The sequence below is a fragment of the Phalaenopsis equestris genome, unplaced genomic scaffold (assembly GCF_001263595.1).
Source record: "Phalaenopsis equestris unplaced genomic scaffold, ASM126359v1 Scaffold232974, whole genome shotgun sequence".
NCBI classification, from domain to species: Eukaryota; Viridiplantae; Streptophyta; class Magnoliopsida; order Asparagales; family Orchidaceae; genus Phalaenopsis; species Phalaenopsis equestris.
The window spans coordinates 287,697-306,912 of NW_018250931.1; the positions used below are offsets into that span (position 1 = coordinate 287,697).

Sequence of the window (19,216 nt, forward strand, 5' to 3'; positions counted from 1 at the left end):
CTAGGGGCTCGGTTTTCACCTTGGATAGGTTGGAGGCTTGGTTCTAGATTGAGATCTTGTCTTGGGTATGTGAGCTTTACTTGTTAACCTTGAGGGATTTATTTTGGCTTGATTTGGGAGCTCGGTTTGCTTGTTTTAGCTCCTACCCGAGAGCCAGTTGTGGTGTTTATTAGTGTCCCTGTTCTATAGCAGTGGGAAGGTTCAGTTTTATTTGCTTTAACCCCTATTTGGGAACTCGGTGTTGTCTTGTTTTGTCCCTACCCGAGGAGTGGGTTGGGCTTAATTTTTGTTTGCCTTAGTCCCTACCCGAGAGCCCATGATTGATGCCTTATACTTGTCCATACTCGAGAGTTTTGGTGGCTGCTCTTTGCTTGCTTCTGTCCCTTACCTGAGAGCTTGTTGGTGGCCTGTTTATGCCTTATTCTGGCCCTTACCCGAGAGCTCGTTGAGAGCCTGGCTTGTGCCCTTTTTCTGCTCTTACCCGAGAGCTTGTTGGGGGACTGTCTTGTGCCTTTTTCTGCTCTTACCCGAAGGCTTGTAGTGGAGTTGGTCCATGCTTTTTCTTAGCTCCACCCATGAACTTGTTGGTAGGCTATCCGGGGTTGTTTGGCTCTTCCTGCCGAACTTAGGGTGACTTGAATGTAATGGATGAATCAAGTTTGCCATCTAAAAACATATGCATTTGCACTATCTATAGAGTGAGGTGATCAAAAATAAATTAAGCATATTTTTTTGTCTTACTTGGGGGAAATTGGAGCCGGTTTGAATGATTTATATAGGCTTGTCCATTCACTTCCTTACGTATCAAAGGCAATACTTTGGGTAGTTTTCTTGTTGCTACTGTGGCCGTGGGCTTCTTTTGTGTTTTGGGTTGCCTTGGCCGTGACTCTCCGCTCCTTTTGTGCCTTAGGGTTGCCTTGGCCGTGAGTCCCTTTGGCTTTATTTTGCCTTGACCAAAACCCTTGGTGGCTATACCCCCCTCTATTAACCCCGGCTGTGAACATTTCTCTGGTTCTATGGGAAGATTTTATGCTTATTTGATATATGAGGCTATTGATTAATTTGGAAGTTGGAAGATCCTGATTTTTGTATGGGTTTGGAAATACTAGTGATGGTTTCCCCGGGTTCACTTTCCTTTTGCTTGATTTATGAAGTTTGGGAGATTTCTGAATTTTATCTTGGGAGAATGTTTGGCTGAGACGAATTGATTTCATAAAAAATATCTTTGGGGTTTGGATACTGGTATTAGGAGGTCATTTTGACTTGGGTTAAGCCATTTATAAAAATTTAAGAAAATGATATCCTTTGAGATTGATTCAAGAATCTTCGGGTCTTCCTTTTCAGGTTTTTTCGTCATGAGTTTTGAGAGTTGATTCATCCTCCGTTCTTTTCGATGTTTTAGGTGGATCAGTCCCCCCTCTCACACCCCATTTTTGTTTTTTTCCTTGCTTGGTTCGGTTTTTAATGCTTATGTCGGATACATAAGTGTCCATGTATAGCCTTTTGCTATACGTGAAACCATCAAGCAAGGTCGCAAGTAGGTCGGTTTTGTTTTGGGGCTTAGGATGGTGATGACAAAGGCACACCAGAAATAGAGCAGAATGATATGTCATCCTACGACATCGGGATCCGATTCAGGAACCCATCAGAATCCGATTCATGAACCCATCAGGATCCGTTTCAGGAACCCGGTGAGTTGTAGGATGACAATATCATTCACCTACAAGACTAGCGGGAGTTGACCCAAACCTTCTTAGGTTGTTGGGAGCCTTATGGCTGGCAAAGCGATCGATTTGTTGACAACTACTTTTCAAAATTGATAAAAACAAATTTGATAAGAACAGATACACCTTTTTATAAAATAAAATTACATTTTTCGCTACAAACAAATTGATACAACCAACTTTTGCATGTTTGAAACCCATGTGCATGCTGAAAATATAAATTTTAAATACATTTTAAACATCGGTTGTCCACCTGTTGATCACCTGTTTAGGCTAAGGAGTACCCTCCTTAGTTAGGTTCGATAGGACACCTTTCTAGTTGAGTGGCGGGCTTTATACATCTGGGTGACCGAGTAATCTTCAACAACCCTCGAGTACTAATATATAATTGAGCCTAGCCCCGACCCGAGTGCTTGCGGTCCCCATTTTTTCGGACTTTTTCATATGTTTTTCTTGGAATTTTTGGACAAAACACTCGTGGTCTCTTTTCGAGATTTTCCAGTGTTTTCTAAGATTTTAATCGATTTGTTCATTCGTCGATTTTCTCGCATTTCTCTTGTCGTGAGTCTTTTGACGATCTTTCTCGAGATTTTTGGACGATGTTTCTTTATTTTCGTTTATATAAAGCATTTCAACGTGTTTTCTCAAGTTTTGTTGCTTGTACCTGTTGCATCAATTACACCTAAGGAACAGCGGACCTCCCAGGTATACAGGTTTGTTTTATGTTTACAGCATGTTACTTTCTTGCAAATCACCTGCTTGCTGTATTTTTTAACTTTTCCTTTACCCCGCATGTTGTATTGTTCTCTCTACTGCATACTCTACTGTTTGTCCTGTGCTACATATTCTACTGTTATGCTATATATGATACAACTTCAACATGTTCCTTATAAAATATCTGAAGAACTACAACCATAGGACTGCTGGATTTAACATTATAACTTGACACCCTAGAACTCATCACGACAAGGAGCTTGGAACTAGCGCGGTGGGTAGCAGGACCATCTTCAACAGCAGAACATGTCTTCCCCAGCTAAATCATTCCTTTTCTAGAAATTAAAACAACAATCCATAAGATTTCAAGGTTGTTCGCATAACGCAACATAAATCCTCAACATTTTCTTTAGGCATTTGTATAGCTATGTTGTACGATCTAAGTCCTAACTCGTTTTAGGATTTTGATGTTGTCATTCATTACGACATAAATCCTCACATCTTACAGGCTATTTGTGTGATCGTCTCACACAAATATAAGCCCTAATTAATAAAATTTGTAGGATGAAATATTTGAATAATTTCTCTTCGAAACTGAAGCCAAATCTCGAAACTTTCTTCTCGAAACTGAAGCCAAACCATATGATAGAATGAGAAGTCACCGAGGATCTCCTCTGGATCTATGACATCCCCTAGTTATTCTTTTTTTGGATTCTGTAATGAATGTTCCAAATTTGAGTCATTCCCCTTTTATACCTCTTTGTCCGATTTCGTTGAAAAGTCCCGTCCTTTTGAAGTTCTTGAAGATAATTTTTCCTAATTTTTATCGAGAGTATTCTTAAGTGACTTCGGTCATTTAAGATGTAATTAACTATAGGGGCTTGCCTTTATAGGAAGTTTTTCCAAACCCAGTTTAAAATAAATCCTATTTAATTTTTCATATTAAATTGGGAAATTTGTCGACAAATAAAACGGTTTCGCAGACCAAACAGACGTCATATATTTCTTAGTTTATTTGATCGAGTTTCATCCTTAAGTCTTAGTCTTGTGTTTATCCTCTTGTGTTTATCCCTCGGGATAGATACAAAGTTTGAGATAGAGTACTCTTTCATTTAAGCTGTGAAAATTATGGGATCAGTTTGATTTCAAATTTTTCTAAACTTAAATCTATATGTAAATTAAAATGTCATTTCAAAGCGGGCGACGGGATTTCGATTCCGGCGACCAACAGCTTCCTACGAGCGACTCAGCACACCCTAACTTTTTTTCGCCAACAATGGCGTAGAAGGGAGTAGGAGCGGTGGCGGTGGTTTGGAAATTAGCGAGAACGTGTGTCTGGGGGCTGGACAGCAGTCGGAGTAGGAGGCAGTGTACTGTACAGCAGCAGGAAAAGTAGGTGGTGGGTTGGACACAACGATAGGAAGAGGTGACTAGGGCCAGATAGCATCAGGAACAAATCCTGAAAGTGATCACGACAACAATAACTGGCTTAGAAGAGGCTGGCGACACCAAAGATAAACCCTAAAGGGGTTGGCGGTGGCAAGAAGAAATGGAATGAGCAACGATAATCACCACCTCTGACGAGTTACAAACGAAACACTTTCTCGCCGTTGGATTCAACATTCGGAAGGGAAAAACACCTTGAAGGCAACAAACTGAAATAAAAGGCCAATCAATGCCCCTCTCTAATGCAAGCAAATCATCATATATATAATAGCTAATAGTAGATAGAGATAGAAGGTAACAGGAAAGAAAAGGAAGGGAAAGGATTAGAAATTGGAAAGGAGGGGTCCTTTTTATTTGGGCAAGGAGAATCCTTTTTATTTGGGCTGCAATTCCTCTGGGTCGAGAGACCCCTTGGTTGGACCGCAATATTGTAGCACTACAGTATCACATCCATGGTAAGCTCCCGCGTTAATCTCTCGGGGTTGGGGGGAGCTTCAACTTCATTTGTCAATGCTTCGGAGCCCATGTAGTACAAAATATGCTCGTGACGTTGAAAGTAGCATAAATATTATATTCCCCTGACAAGTTGATCTTATAAGCGTTGTCATTACACAAGACGTCTTGATAAAATAAATATGTATCTTTTTTAACACATCCTGAGCTGGAGCTGTATATATATGCATGCTTCCACAATGTAACGAGCAGAGAAAATCACCGTCTTGGACGAGTTATATCCAAAACACCTTCTTACCGTCTGATACAACCCTCGGTAGAGAGAAACACTTTAGAGGTAGCAAACCGAAATCAGAGACCAATCAATAACCCCCTTCTAATGCAGGCAAATCAACATATATATAATAGATGATAGTAGATAAAAATAGAAGGTAATACGAAAGGAAAGAGATGGAATAGGATGATGTAGAAAGGGAAAGGATTAGAAATAGGAAAGAGGGGGGAGGGGCAGATTTGGAAAGGGAGGATCCTCTTTATTTGGGCTACAATTCCTCTAGACTGAGAGACCCCGTTGGACCGCGGTATTGTAGCAGCTACAGTACCGTGTCCATGGTAAGCTTCCGCGTCAATCTCCTGGGGTTTGGGGGAGCTTCAACTTCATTTGTCAATGCTTCGTGGTCCACGCGGTACGAAGTAGGTCCGTGACATTGAAAGTAATAGAAATATTATAGTCTCTTGACAAGTTGAACTTATAGTCGTTGTCATTACATATCTTCATAGAATAAATATACATCTCTTTTAGTACATTCTGAGCTGGAGCTGTATATAGAGTTGGCTTCCACAATTTAATCTGAAACCTACTTCTTCCACTTCTCATATTGAATGGAATGTAACTGATAAACTAGTATGTGAGTAGAAATCTTCTTTGGGATGAAATTTGTAGCAGGCTACTTCACTCTCAATAGCAACCATTTAGGAGACCTCTTTTTCAATGATTTGACCTGGATCATATTGAAGAATTTCTTTCCTCATTAAGCATCTAAGACAAGTTTCAAGGGTAGGGTTCATCTCTCCTGTTTGGACATCTGATGATGGTTACCATGTTGAACTGAATCTAACATCTAATTAACTCCATAAAATATTCCCAACGCGGCGTAAAAGGGCTCCCTTTCTAATGCGCTAGATCTCCCCTAGTTGGAGCAACTCAGGAACGAATGGTCTAAATTTCTTTTATCTGGGGTTGTTTTGTGTCTAATATCAACTTCTCAAACTCTTGGCCCCTTTGGACATCCAGGGTTGGTCCTGCTAATGCTTCTCTCAAAGTCTACAAATTGTTAGCTAGAGGCACCACAATCTCACACTCTATTGGAATGCCCATTACATTAGAGTCACTACCTTCTAGAATAGCTATTGTTACCTCAATTGAAATCTCTATCTTGGAATCAACTGGAATCGATAGTGTGTCTTCCAATTTGGCTGAAAATTAAGAATCCTCTTCAAAATCTTTATCTTCTTACTGATCACCATTTATTTCTTCAATTGCGTTCTGATCTGTGGAAGTGATCACTAAATTGGTTATGCAATCCGGCTTGCTATGCCCAAACTCATAGCACCTGAAGTACTTCTTGGTTGGGATGGACTTGGGAATGTAGCTTGGTTCCAACTGTTCTCCACTCTTAATCAGCTCTTCCTCTGACGGGGTTAGCTTGGATGTTCTTGTGGGTGTAAGATCCTGAAGTTGAATTCTGTCTGTAAGTTGGGTTGATCGCTCATTGATGTGATCTCTCCACTTTGGAAGCTAGGGTCTGAAAATGTTGTATTTAGTAAGTTGGTAGGAACTAATTTTGTATCTTCCGCTTTATCTTCAGATTCTCCCTTTCTCCCTTTTTACTCTTCAGATCACGGTCGAGTGTAATCTCCTCCTGGGTTCATCTTCAATATCCGCATGTTTCTGCTAAAGTTGGATCTTTCAATATATCTCTTCTTGGGTAGGTTCAGACATATATCTCTTTGGTAGCATGGCTAGGGATTAGGGTTGGAGGTGCAGAGGAAGCTTGGGACTAATTGAAGGTGTAAAAAATTTAATTTGTGGTTGCTGATTTTGAAAACCAACAAAGAAAAAGTAGGGTTGGGTCAAATTTTGGCTATGGTTTGGTGGGTTGTAGGAGAGAATTTTTTGTGAAGGTGGCTTGGGTAGTGGTGGATGTTAGGAAACCCTAAGATATGCTTAGGGTTAGGCTAGCTTCAATACCAAATAATACTGGAGTTAACCCAAACCACGACCGAACAACAAATTTTATTGACGAATTCAAAAATATTACAATGATTATTCCTCAACATAAAACAACACAAACATGCAAACAGTAGGTGACAATGTCGCTGTTGCAAAGTAAGAAAGAAAATATTACAAAACACATAAATGATTATATAGAGGAGAGCAGCGGACTCAGAAGAGGAGAAAGCAGCGGGAGTGCCGGAAGGTGGATGATTGTTGGTGGATGCGGTGCTGGATGGTGTAGGAGTGATGATGACATGCTGAGAGGAGGTTGCAGCAAGGGTCTATGACGTAGAAGGGAGTAGGAGCGGTGGCGGTGGGCTCGACAACAACAGGATTAGGCGTCTGGGGGTTGGATACCAGCCAATAGAGGTGGCGGTGGACCAGACTAAAGTAGGAAGAGTAGGCAGTGGGTTGGACAACGACATGAACAGGTGGTTGGGGCTGGACCCCAATAGGAACATGTCGTGGAGGGGCTGGTGGCATCAATAACGAACCCGGAATGACTTGGAGGCATCAAGAAGGGATGAAACAAGTAGTAGCAAAATGAAGGCAAGGACCAATCAATACCCCTAGTTAATGCAAGCAAATCAATATATATGACACATTAGGGGTGCTTGGAAGCTCGGATAATAACTTATGTTTATTTTATATATATATATATATATATAATAGATGATAGTTGATAGGAATAGAAGGTAATAGAAAAAAAAATGGATGGAATATGATGGCATAGAAAGGGAAAGGAAAAGAAATAGAAAATGAAGTGAAATAGGAAAGGAATAAAGGAAAGGAATAGAAATAGGAAAGGAAGGGGGTGATAGATTTGAAAAGGGAGGATCCTCTCCCATTGGGCGGCAAGTCCCTTGGGCCGAGAGATCCATTCACTGGACCGCAGAAATAAGAAAGGGTCTTCTTTTTAATTTCGCCGCATAATAGGATAACATTATTCGAGAAACTCATAAGAAAAAAAAAGTTTTAACACAAAAGCACATTCCCAGAAAACACAGTAATTTTACGTGGAAAACCTCGAGAATGGGAAAAAGCCACGAAGCCTCACCGCCACAAATTCCATTCTGTAATTCAGAAAGTTAAAAAAAAAACTTACAAGTTTCTTATCCACGCTAACATGAAGAAATTTACAGGATTTCACCAACAATCTTCCCTCTTAGATTCTACTCAAAAATCACGTCGAATCACCGAAATCCACTTCTTTAACATTTCTCATCTTTATTGGGATGCTTGTCAAAGAATACAGAAGAAATAAATGACAAAACTCCACAAAAAAGGCTTGAAGTTAGGATTAAACACTGTAATCTCATCACTAACTGTTTTGGGTGCATACGCGCCCAAACTTGGCGCCTAGGTGCCGAGCTCTTGGGTTGTTGGCGCCTAAGCACCAAAAGTGAGCGCCTATTTGCCCACATTGGCCGTCCAGAATGGGTACAAGATTTCTGCTTGCTCTGTCTGGGAACACCCAATGGGTGCTTGAGAGCCCATAGCCCGACGCCTAGGCACCGGGAGCACTGTCTGCAAGAAAGTCAACCTACCTGCTGCTCATGAGTGCTCCAATCAGATTCCACAACTAATAATCTCCCACTTGAAGACTGATAGCAACGAGTCCAATCAAATGCGGTTTGAACCTCCATCTGAATCGTCTTCATAGTCACATACTGTGATCAGTGGTGTGGCTCACCCTCAGTCTCAACCATTATGAAACCCAACTGAAGCCATGTACAACTTAAGTTTCTCAACAGTCACCACTTTCGACACATATCCGCAGGATTTTCAGCTGTATCTTTTACAGAAATAATTGTCAATCTTCTAGAAGATATTGAATGAAATGATACCTGAGCTCGATGTGTTTCGTCCTGACATGAAAAACAATGTTCTTAGCAAGATGAATCATACTCATATTGTCATTGTAGAGCTTTCCAGTCCCCTGCTCATTGCTCGATTGTGTCATGAAATTCTGTAGTCAAATCATTCCATTGCTAGCATCAATAATAGCAACATATTTGACATTTGTAGTTGAAAGTGCAACGATCTTTTGCATTATGGAAACCCAACTCATTGGTGTATTCCCAATGTGAAGATGTTACCCGCTATACTTCTCCTGCCAGATTTGAATCTACGAATCATTGTAGACTGATCCTTGCATTTCCATAACAAAGTACCCTATTGGTTGTTCCACTTAAATACCTGAGAATCTACTTTACCGCCTCTCAATGATGCTTGCATTGATTCCCCATATATCTGTTTACCACTCGACGACATATGTAATATCTAATCTGATACAAATCATCGCATACATCAAACTTCCAACTGCTGAGCATACAAAGTTCTGTCCATTTGTGCTTATTTTGCTTCAGAGTTTGGCGATAACTCTTTATATAGTTTAAAGGGATTACCTAAGGGAGAGCTAACCGGTTTCACCTTATGTTGAACCTTTATAGGATCTTATCAACATACTCAGCCTGAGACAACTTTAGTGTTCCTGCACTCTTGTCCTTGCTGATTGTACATAAGGAGAAAAGTGCGGAAGGTTGGTGATGCTGGTAAGAGGGCAGCGAATAGGAACAGGACATGGGTCATAGATAACCATCTCCTCGGATCGAGTTACAGTTGAAGCATCCCTTGAACCCTTAGAGATGATCACCACCTCGAATGAGTTACAGTGAGAGCATCTCGTCACCTTCAGATACAATCCTAGCCAGGAAAACAGCTGTTGACGACAAACTAGACAGAATTCTGAAATGAGAAAAATAAAACATAAACCCTATGACAACAAACACATATATTTATAGTAAATATATAGACGGGGACGGGATAATAAAAAATGAAGGGGGGAATAATTCCCGCTGAAAGATGGATGAGTGGGCCGAAACAACCTCATACTAGATGGAGAGCTTTGAACCCAGTGACCGGTTTAGTCAGGTTAGGCCTCCCCTAAGTCTCCCATGCCAGTCTTCCTGTGTTGGAGAGTTTGAATTCATTTGTCGAAGCTTCTGGCTATTCGTCTTCAATCCTAGCAGCACCTGGATCCCACCGGCTACTGCACCTTCCCCCAAAATACCTGTGGATTTTTCTCCACTTGCGAGCATACAACCATATCAATTCGCTCTTCTGGAGGTCCACTACTATGTTGTATTGAGTCTGCGTGTCTCATATATATTGTTGAATCCTCACAAATAGTCCACGATCAACCCAACCTAATCTGAAGTGAGAGTAACCTGAGTCCCCTCAAACGGTGGTGGCCATGGTGATAAAGTATTAACCATGATATCCTGAAATGCTATGTTGTGACCATCCATTGTCTTGAGCTAGTGTCTTGGCTTATCATCCTTTTTCATCACCAAATATGTTCCCACCGATGTTGCTCGGCTGGCAAAGACTTCTGTAATCTCGGACTTCGTCGAAGGAAGTAGGATAACATGCTTCTACTCCTTGGTAAAGGAGTAGGTCTTTCTAAATCTGTTGTGCTGAGTCTTGCGATCAAATTTTCACGGTCTCCCCAGCAAAATGTGGCAGATATCTTGGGTACCACATCGCACCACACCTGATCCTACAACTGACTCCCAATTGAAAATTCACTAGGCACCTCCGATCAATGCTGACCATGTTCTCTTTTTTTAGTCATCTCAGAGAATACGACTAGTAATGCCTATGAGTCATGAGACTCATCTTCTCTACCATCTGTGTAGATGCCACATTCTTTTCGCTTCATTCATCGATGATGAGACTACATACTTTCCCATTCACGGTGCCACGGGTGTAGAATATATTGTGACAAAGCCACTGTGAATCTCTCATATCGTCAGTCTCTAGGAATTGTTGAACCACAAGCGCCTATCCTTCATCCGATGCAAGATGATACACCTCATTTTGTTCCTTAGCCGTTTCCTGTCGCTAACCTCTTCCACGATGCCCTGCTCAGTAAATGAAGCGAGAATTGTAGTAGGTGTGCTACTCTTCTCAGACTTCTTCTCATTGAGGGTGGCTCTATCTTTTTCTGAACCAGTTTCTCAATTCCTGGAGGCGTGCTCCTGCTGGTGTCTCTAACTGTGGGTCGTTGCTTGACTAGTGGTGGTTGTGTGCTCTGTTTTTGTTTCCTTTCCATTTTCATTGTTATGATATAGACATCTTCAAGTGACTAATAATGCTGCAGCTGCATCACATTGCTGATAAACGGGCTTTAGGTCCCGTGGATAACGGGCTATGTTGTGTTCCTCTAGTTCGACCAAATCACAATTTATCTGCAACTGGTTAAACTATGTTGTGAACTCCTCCACTGTTAGGGTTCTCTGCTGCAGGCGGTGGAGTCTCAAAAATATGGCTTGACGGTAGTGAGAAGGTATGCATTTTCTCTGCATCGTCTTCCTCTTCTTCCATTTGGTAATCTTGTCATTGACTTCTCTTCCTCTGCCTCTAAAAGTTTTCCCACCATATGGTGATGCTCTTTCTCAGTTTGATAGCTGCAGGTTTCATCCTTTTATCTTTTGGAACTTCTCTGTGCTCAAGGACCCTCTCAACTGATTGTTTCCATTCGATAGGTGTTTGGATCCAAATCTCCCTCCAACTCTGGTGGATCCACCTTAATTTCATAATCTATGTATTTTCAAATGATGTCTCCTTTCTAGGCCTCTTCTGATACTGGATTCCGAATTATCGTGACCTTTCTTTTTTGTCACTGAAATCCTCCCTATGAAAGGGGTTGAATTTCTCGTCTATATCGCCTCTTTGACTCTCCCTGTAAATATCAAGGGTAAGCCACCCTGGGTTTCATCCTCAATGTCTACAAGCCTCCGCTAAAGTTGACAGATCTTCTGTTGTATCTCTTCTCGGGTAGGCCCGGACATGTATCTTTTGGCGGCATAGCTAGGGTTTAGGGTTGGGAGGTGAAAGAGGGCATAGGAGACTAATCGATGGTGTCGAAAATTTAATTTGGGGTTACTAAATTTGAAAATAAAAAAAAAGGAAAATTAGGGTTAGATCAAATATTATCTATGGTTTGCGAACAAGAAATAAATTTTTTGGTGGAGGGGTAAGGCGAATGCTAAGAAACCCTATACTAAAACTAGGATTAGGTTAGCTCTGATACAAATTAATATTGGAGTTAACCAAAACCACAATAGAAATACAATTTATTATTCCTAAAATTTAATATGGTTACAAATAAAGACTCTCGACGACAGAAAAAATAACAACACAACTTCAAAAAACACCAAGGGTGAGGAAGGTGGTGAACACTGGCTGGACAGTAGGTGGGTGGTGGAATGGAGGTTGTGGCAATGGTAGGAGGCTAGTGTAGAGTGCGGCAATAGCGGAAGCTGCTGTTGAATGGGAGGAAAGTCAGTGACGGATGAGAGATTATTGGTTGGATTTGGGCAGGATTTACTGGTTGGAGGCAACAACGAGGAGTGGGAGATGGGCTGGCTAGGCATAGGAAACGAGTAGGAAGTGGTTTCGTCTTGGTAGGAAGGCAGTGGGTGGCATGCGGCTCAACATGAAGACTAGAACAGGATATCGTAGTGGAGCTGGTACAACTATTGGGCGGCAGCTTAGGAAACGAGAAATAATGGAGAGGATGGAGGGTGATGGTAAGGGAAACAAAGAAGGTTGATGGTGCCTAGAAGAGTGCAGCGAACAACAGAGGGATGTATATCGAGGAAAACTATCCCTTCGGATCGAGTTATAGCTGCAACACCCCTTGACCCTTTGGAGGAGATAACCAACTCGGAAGAGTTACAATCGGAACATCTTCTCGCCCTCAGATACAACCTTAGATGGGAAAACAGTCGTCAACGACAAGACAGACAGAATTCTGAAATCAGAAATACAAAATCTGAACCCAAGCACAACAAACACATAGATATATATGCGCGAAAACATAAAAGGAAGAGGGGAATAATTCCTCCCAATGAAAGAGGGAGGAGGGGGCTTGTCCAGCCTTCTGCTTGACCGAGAGTCTTCTTCTACTGAGCCTAGTGGTCGGTTCAGTCAGGCTAGACCTCCCTTAAGTCCCTTGCATCACACATTCCTTCCATCAAGAACAAGTACTTTAAAAGCTGGCTACTTTTTATTTTGTTAATTTCTTGAAATGAGAAAGAAGAGAAAACTTAAGAGAATTGTTGTAGATTGAAAGGAAAATTAGAACCACACACCTTTTGTGTAGCCGTACAATAATAAAACTTGGAGCTAATAACAAACTTCCAAGAAAAAGACCTAAAAATCAGCCAAGAAAATAGCAAGAAACAAAATCAAGAAAAATAACAACTAATTTCTAAGATTAAGGAACAAACTTGACTCAATTAAACCTAGACTCAATAAGCAGTCCTAAGCATGTATTCCAACACTCCTCCTTGCTTTAGGAGTTGCAAACAAAAAATTTCTGTCTTAGAAACTCAAACTTGCTGATTGGAATTGACTTTTCAAACAAATCTGTCAACCGATCTTCAGATTTGTAGTAAACCAGAGTCACAAATTCTTCTTTCTGCACTTCTCTTAGAAAAAATAATTTGATGTTGAAATGCTTAGTTTTCCCAATGAAACACAGGATTACGGGAAATGAAAATGGCAGCTTGGTTGTCAACAAAGTTCTTAGTGTTTTCTTTCTGCTCCAGATTAAGATCCATTAAAATTTTCCTGAACATATTGTCATTCTTCCTCTTGGGAGAATCATCATTCAAGTCGTTGGAGAAAGAGGAGCTTAGTAGCTTCCCAGGGAGCAATGAATTGTAGTATGATTTAAGAGCCCATCCTCTCAACTATTCTACCATTGTTCCCTAGTGAGAGAACTGTTGCAGCTGCTTCAGCTGCCTTTCTCCATTTATCTGACTGCACCTTAAGCCTCCTCAGCTCAACCTCCATCTCTGATTGCACTGTCTGAGCAGCCTCAAGCTGCTCCAAAACTTTTGTTGCCTTCTTGTTATTCTTTTCAGCCTCCCCATTGACAACACTTAGTCTCATCAGTGCTTCTTATTCTACAGCTTTTGCTCTCTCAGCATCCAATATAGCTTCAACATAATTTTGCTGATGCTCCCTGTCTCTCTTGAGCTCCAATTTTAGTTGTTCATTCTCATCCATAATTCTTTGCAGCTGTGTCTCCTTATCCAAGAGGTTTGCTTTCAGTTCTGTAACTTTTGTAGTAGCCTTTATCAAACCATCTCCGAATCAAATTGGCTCGCCATTGCCTTATCCATTTCGTCTTTCAATTCGTCATTCATTCGCGACATGGCTTGGAGTTCTGTTTCCATACTCAAAAGGAGAACTTTCAACTCTAAAAGTCATGCAGTTGTTTTCTGTAAGGTTAACTCTAGTTCTAATTCCCTCAGCCCTACATCAACTTTCACATGCTCAGCCATCTCAATTGTTGATTGAATCTTCATAGTGCTGATTGAATCTTCATAGTGCTTATAGTGCTTTCAATTTGTTTCTTATGCATTGGATTGAGTGAATAACTCCTCCCTGCCATCTTAACTTCAAACATCTTTTGGCCCGTAGCATCATCTATCACACAGGCTTTCTTCATGAACATCACTTTAAATCTCTTTTCTGTTAATTGACCAATACTGAGCATGTTTGATCAATATCTGATACATAGAGAACATCAGTGATCAACTTGGTTCCTGAACAACTTGCAATGGCTACGGTGCCCTTTCCTTTAACTGCAATATATTACTGCCTTTAACTGCAATATATTCACCATTCCCAATTCTTACCTTCTTGGACTCGGTGCTCTTCAATTCCTTGAACAACTCCTCGTCATTTGTCATATGATTAGTGCAACCACTATCAATGAGCTAGTTTTCACTTGTTTCATAACTCGTGAAACAAGTTACAACGAAAAGTTGGTCATCTTCTTCTTCATCTACCACTTATGCTTCATCTCGTTGCTGCTGACCTTTATTCTTGTAAATAACAGCTTCATGTCCCATTTGATTGCACTTGCTGCACTTTGCATCTGGTTTTCTCCAGCATTTGAAAGAAGGATGTCCTTTCTTGCCACAATGTTGACATAGAGGGTAATCTTTTTTTACTCCTAATTTTTTATTTTCAATTTTGCTTCTGTTCTCGGGTGTAGAGCTTTGTCCACTTGTAGCTTGAAACTTCTTGTTCTTGGGCTACCTATTCTTTTCATCATCTTGATGCTTGATTGGTAGAGCTCCTTCAACGGCTCCTTCTTTCCTCATTACACCCCTCTGCTCTTGTGCTTGTAAAACACTTAAAGAGTTTTGTCAAAGAAATCTTTGACAGATCCTTCGTGTTTTCTAAGGCGGTGATGGTAGCTTCAAATCTTTCAGGCACTGTTACAAGGATTTTTTCAACAATCCTTGAATCTTCCAGAGAAGAACCCAATAGTTTGACACGATTTGCTATGTTGAGTAGTCTGTCAGAGTACTCATTTATGATTTTTGTCTTCTTCTTCTTTTGCAATTCAAAGTCACGAAGCAAGTTTAGCACCTACATCCCTCAAATTCTTTCATCTCCTTCATACTCAGATTTGAGATAATCCCAAATCCCCTTTGTAGTTTTCAACGACATGATATGAGTGAAGATCGTGGAGGAAACTGTAGCAAACTGGCAAGCTTTTGCCTAGGACTTCTTTGTCTTCTTCTCCTTTTGTGCTTTACTTTGTACAACGGTGGGATTTTTCAGGGAGAAGAGGAATGTCATAGTCTTCTTCCACTGCTTCCTAGAGATCCAAAGCTTCCAGGTATGTCTCCATGCGGACTGCCCAAATCCGGTGGTTGTCTCTGTCAAACACCGGTGGAACAACCGAGTAAAAACTAGCTTTGATCTCCATTGTCGCTCAAATTCACGCACAGGTCCCTTAAGAAGAGAGCTCTGATACCAAATTGTTGGTTTCTTGAAATGAGAAAGAAGATAACTTAAGAGAATTGTTGTAGATTTAAAGAAAAATTAGAGCCACACACCTTTTGTGTAGCCTTACAATATTTAAACTTAGAGCTAATAACAAACTTTTAAGAAAAAGACCTAAAAATCAGCCAAGAAAATAACAAGAAACAAAATCAAGAAAAATACCAACTCCTAAGATTAAGGGACAAACTTGACTCAATTAAACCTAGACTCAATAAACTGTCCTAAGCATGTATTCCAACATATTTTTTTGTATGTGTGTGTGTGCCGTGGCCGGCCGGGGCCCGCTGGGGCCGGGGGCATTAAAATTGGGCAATAAAAATCTTTAAAGGAATAAAAATATGAAGACTTAAATAACTCGTGACAGTTTTTTCAAGAATAAATCAATACAAGGATCACGTTACTTTGTTAAAACAATATTGAGAGAAAAACATCAAAGAAAAAAAGATTAAAATTAATTGTTCCTCGAAAGATCTCAATCTTTGGCTTTATTCCTTATCATTTTCACCGCGTATCTTTGTCACCACCATTGCCAGAAGAGGAGCTTTCGGATGCTTGACCCATTTAATGGAAATCCTAGACTTCATCTAATTAATGAAAATAGATTTATGGGATTCTACGAGTTACCTGTGATCTTTAGCCAGCCTCAGCATGGACTTGGCTAGTTTTTTGTTCCATGAAGACTCAACCCTTGATGTATCCAACCGCACTTTGAAATGCTTAGCTTGCTTCTGCAGCATGTGGGTATTGTTAATGCAATACATTACTGCCTTTGCATGGCCTTCAAAGGTCCTGGAGATACCACCAGCTTCATGGTTGCCTCTTTTAGTTCCTGCTCTCTCTATTCCCATTAGAATTTTAGCTGTAAGTTATGAAGTATGAAGTTGACCCAGTCTTTTTTCTTTTCCAGCAAACATCATTGAGACAAGGAGATTGATCATTGATAAAATTAAAATAATCATTTGTCTTACACTAATAATTTTGGGATGTGGATTAATGAATCCTCATTTTTATTTTGTTCCTGCTGGGTATTATTTGGGATGTCAAGTCTATTATTTGCAAGTAGTTTGGAACATCTTCAAATCATGTTACTTTATGTCTATAATTTTTTTTTTCTTTTTGAGCCTTTAACACTTAATAGGTATTTTGTTTTTATCATTCATTGTACATGTACAACTTAATCAAATATCTTTCCAACAACTACATCTTTAGTAGATGTCTTCGACTATTCATCTAATATAATCATTCGATAAATTTATGATTCATAGTTTTACCACAAATCATTGTTTTGTGCAAAGCGCAATGTGATGCATAAGTTCTTATTTTTGCACTATTCATTTAATATAATAATTCATTACATTTATTCATAGTGCAATGCAATGTACAAGGACTTATTTTTGCTTCAAAATTCTAAGCGCAACATTTTTATTAACTAAAATACTTATAACTTGTATAAACTCAAAAAAAAAAATAATGGTACATTCATTAAAAATTATAGAATGTGAAATATTATTTAGATGACTTAAAACTTGATTATAAAAAGCTTCAAAACATAGATATGCTGATGTAGACTGGGTTGAATGAGTAGTTAATAAGTTAAATAACTCGATTGAAGGGAACATACGGGTTGGTGGACAAATACATGGGTTGAGACACACAAGTTTGAATGCGTTCAAGCACTCCCTCTACAGTGTCTTCTTCAAGTGTCAAATCGAGTGACTTGCATTTTCGACATCTTTTTCACATGTTGAATTGAATCTCCTTCATGTCGTTGTCTCCGCTGCTGAAATACAAATCAAAGTTCTTGTTGTCGTAGTCCTCACTGTGAAGCCCTCACGGTCAAAGCGCTCATCTCAAATTTGGTTGTCGTTGTCTCCTTCACATGTCAAATCTATCAGGAACAGACATAGGAGCTTAGAATTTCCAAGGTGAGAATGGATGGTTGAATGGTGAAATAAAAAAAAAGTAATTTTACAGTTCTTTAATTTTATCGTTCGACCGTTCGTTCTCACCTTTGGAAATTCCAAGCTCGGGGGTCGGGTTTTAACTAAAGTTATATCAGAGAACAATGTTTAGGATTAAGTAATGCAATATTGATGAAAGAGCCAATGAGATAATTGTGAAAATTAATAATAAGAAAAATGAAAGTTCAAGTTAACTATTATTAGGTAATATTTTAGTTTAGGCAAATAAAGCATCCGTGATTGACGAAGAAGAAAATGTGGTAGGAAATGAAGAGTTACCACCTTTTATCAGTATAAATATTAATACTCTGACGAAGATGATGGCAACGAATGATGCAACTGATTCAAGTTCCAGATTGTTGTCCAGTGGAAGTGATACCATCACTGTGGATAATTATTTGAATATGTTTTAATATCTACGACCTATTATTCAATGGAACTGAAGGCTCAGTTGAAGCAGAGAATTAGGTTATGCAGATACAAAAGATATTAGACAACATGACGTGTTCGGATGAAAGGATAGTATCATTGGTTACGATTGTTTTGGGCTGAGAAGCAAAAAGGTGGCGGCATGGACATTGTCAGGACAAACTAGGGACATACTGAAATAAGTGGTAACTTGGGAGGATTTGTGAAAATTTTTAGAGTGGTTTGTGTTTCTATCTACACGAAGATAGATGCAAGACAACTTTATCATGTTGGTTTAGGGTGGTTTATGGGAGGTTTATAAATTTTGAGGACAATTTTGTAACTAGGGGAGATTGTAATGCTCGATTTTTATTTACTCGTAACATTAGCGTTACACTTTCAATGTAAGAGAGTTTTTTCGTGCTTTTAAGGGGAGACGAGAGTGAAAGAGAGTAAAGAAGTTGTAAGGAGAATGAATGAGCACCTATATGTCATCTTATGCACACATTGTGTTTAATTAGACGAACAGGAGGTCGACGAATCCACCGAGTTGCAGGTATCTAGATGATGAAATTGAACAATTAGGAGCGACGCCTGAGAGCTATGATTGGCGAGTTTCTATGTTATTTTGATCGAAAGTGAGAAAGGGGAGATTAAGTCGGTATATAGTGAGAAAGAAGTATAGTGCGAGCAGGTGTTGAATGAGCCTATACTGATCGCAAGCTAAAGTTGATATTCAGGAGCTAAGGAAGATATATTTATTTTCCTAAACCCTATATTTTTAACAATCTTTTTAAAAGCCCATGTTTAAAAAAAATCATTGACTTGTTGGGTGTCTAAGGTATCTTACCGTCTAAGCGCACTTTGGAGCTGGATTTTAAAAACTCTGCACGCATCTATCTTATTATTCTCATTTTGCTACTAGTTTTAGCTATATACAATTTTTATAACCCTGCTATTTGTAGGTTTATAAAGTTAACTTTTGCGTCACCATGAATTGCCCTTATTGCTTGTGACTTTAGAAGAACTCCATTTTAGCTATTTATGTTCCAATCATATCCTAGTACATATAGTTTTTGTTTTATATAATGGATTCAAGAAACATTTACTCATAACCCTTTGGTATTTATGGATAATTATTAACACAATGCTCATTAAAATTACATATTAGATGCTTAGTTTTTGCAAATCACCAACTTACAATGAGGACGGGATTTGTAAGTTTATATTATTTATTGTGGACTATTTTCATATGAGTTCTGTCTTATGATTTTTTTCTTCTAAATTTCCATGTAATTATTCTATATATATATATATATATATATATATATATTTATTTGTTTTTGCACTTT

At 39.4% G+C, this 19,216-nt stretch overlaps 1 protein-coding gene across 2 annotated transcripts in view; it reads left to right on the forward strand.

The window, feature by feature from the left end:
• The window catches only part of LOC110038495 (ribonuclease E/G-like protein, chloroplastic), a 112,152-nt gene that overhangs the window by 91,510 nt on the left and 1,426 nt on the right, over positions 1–19,216 (forward strand). The window lies entirely within an intron of this gene.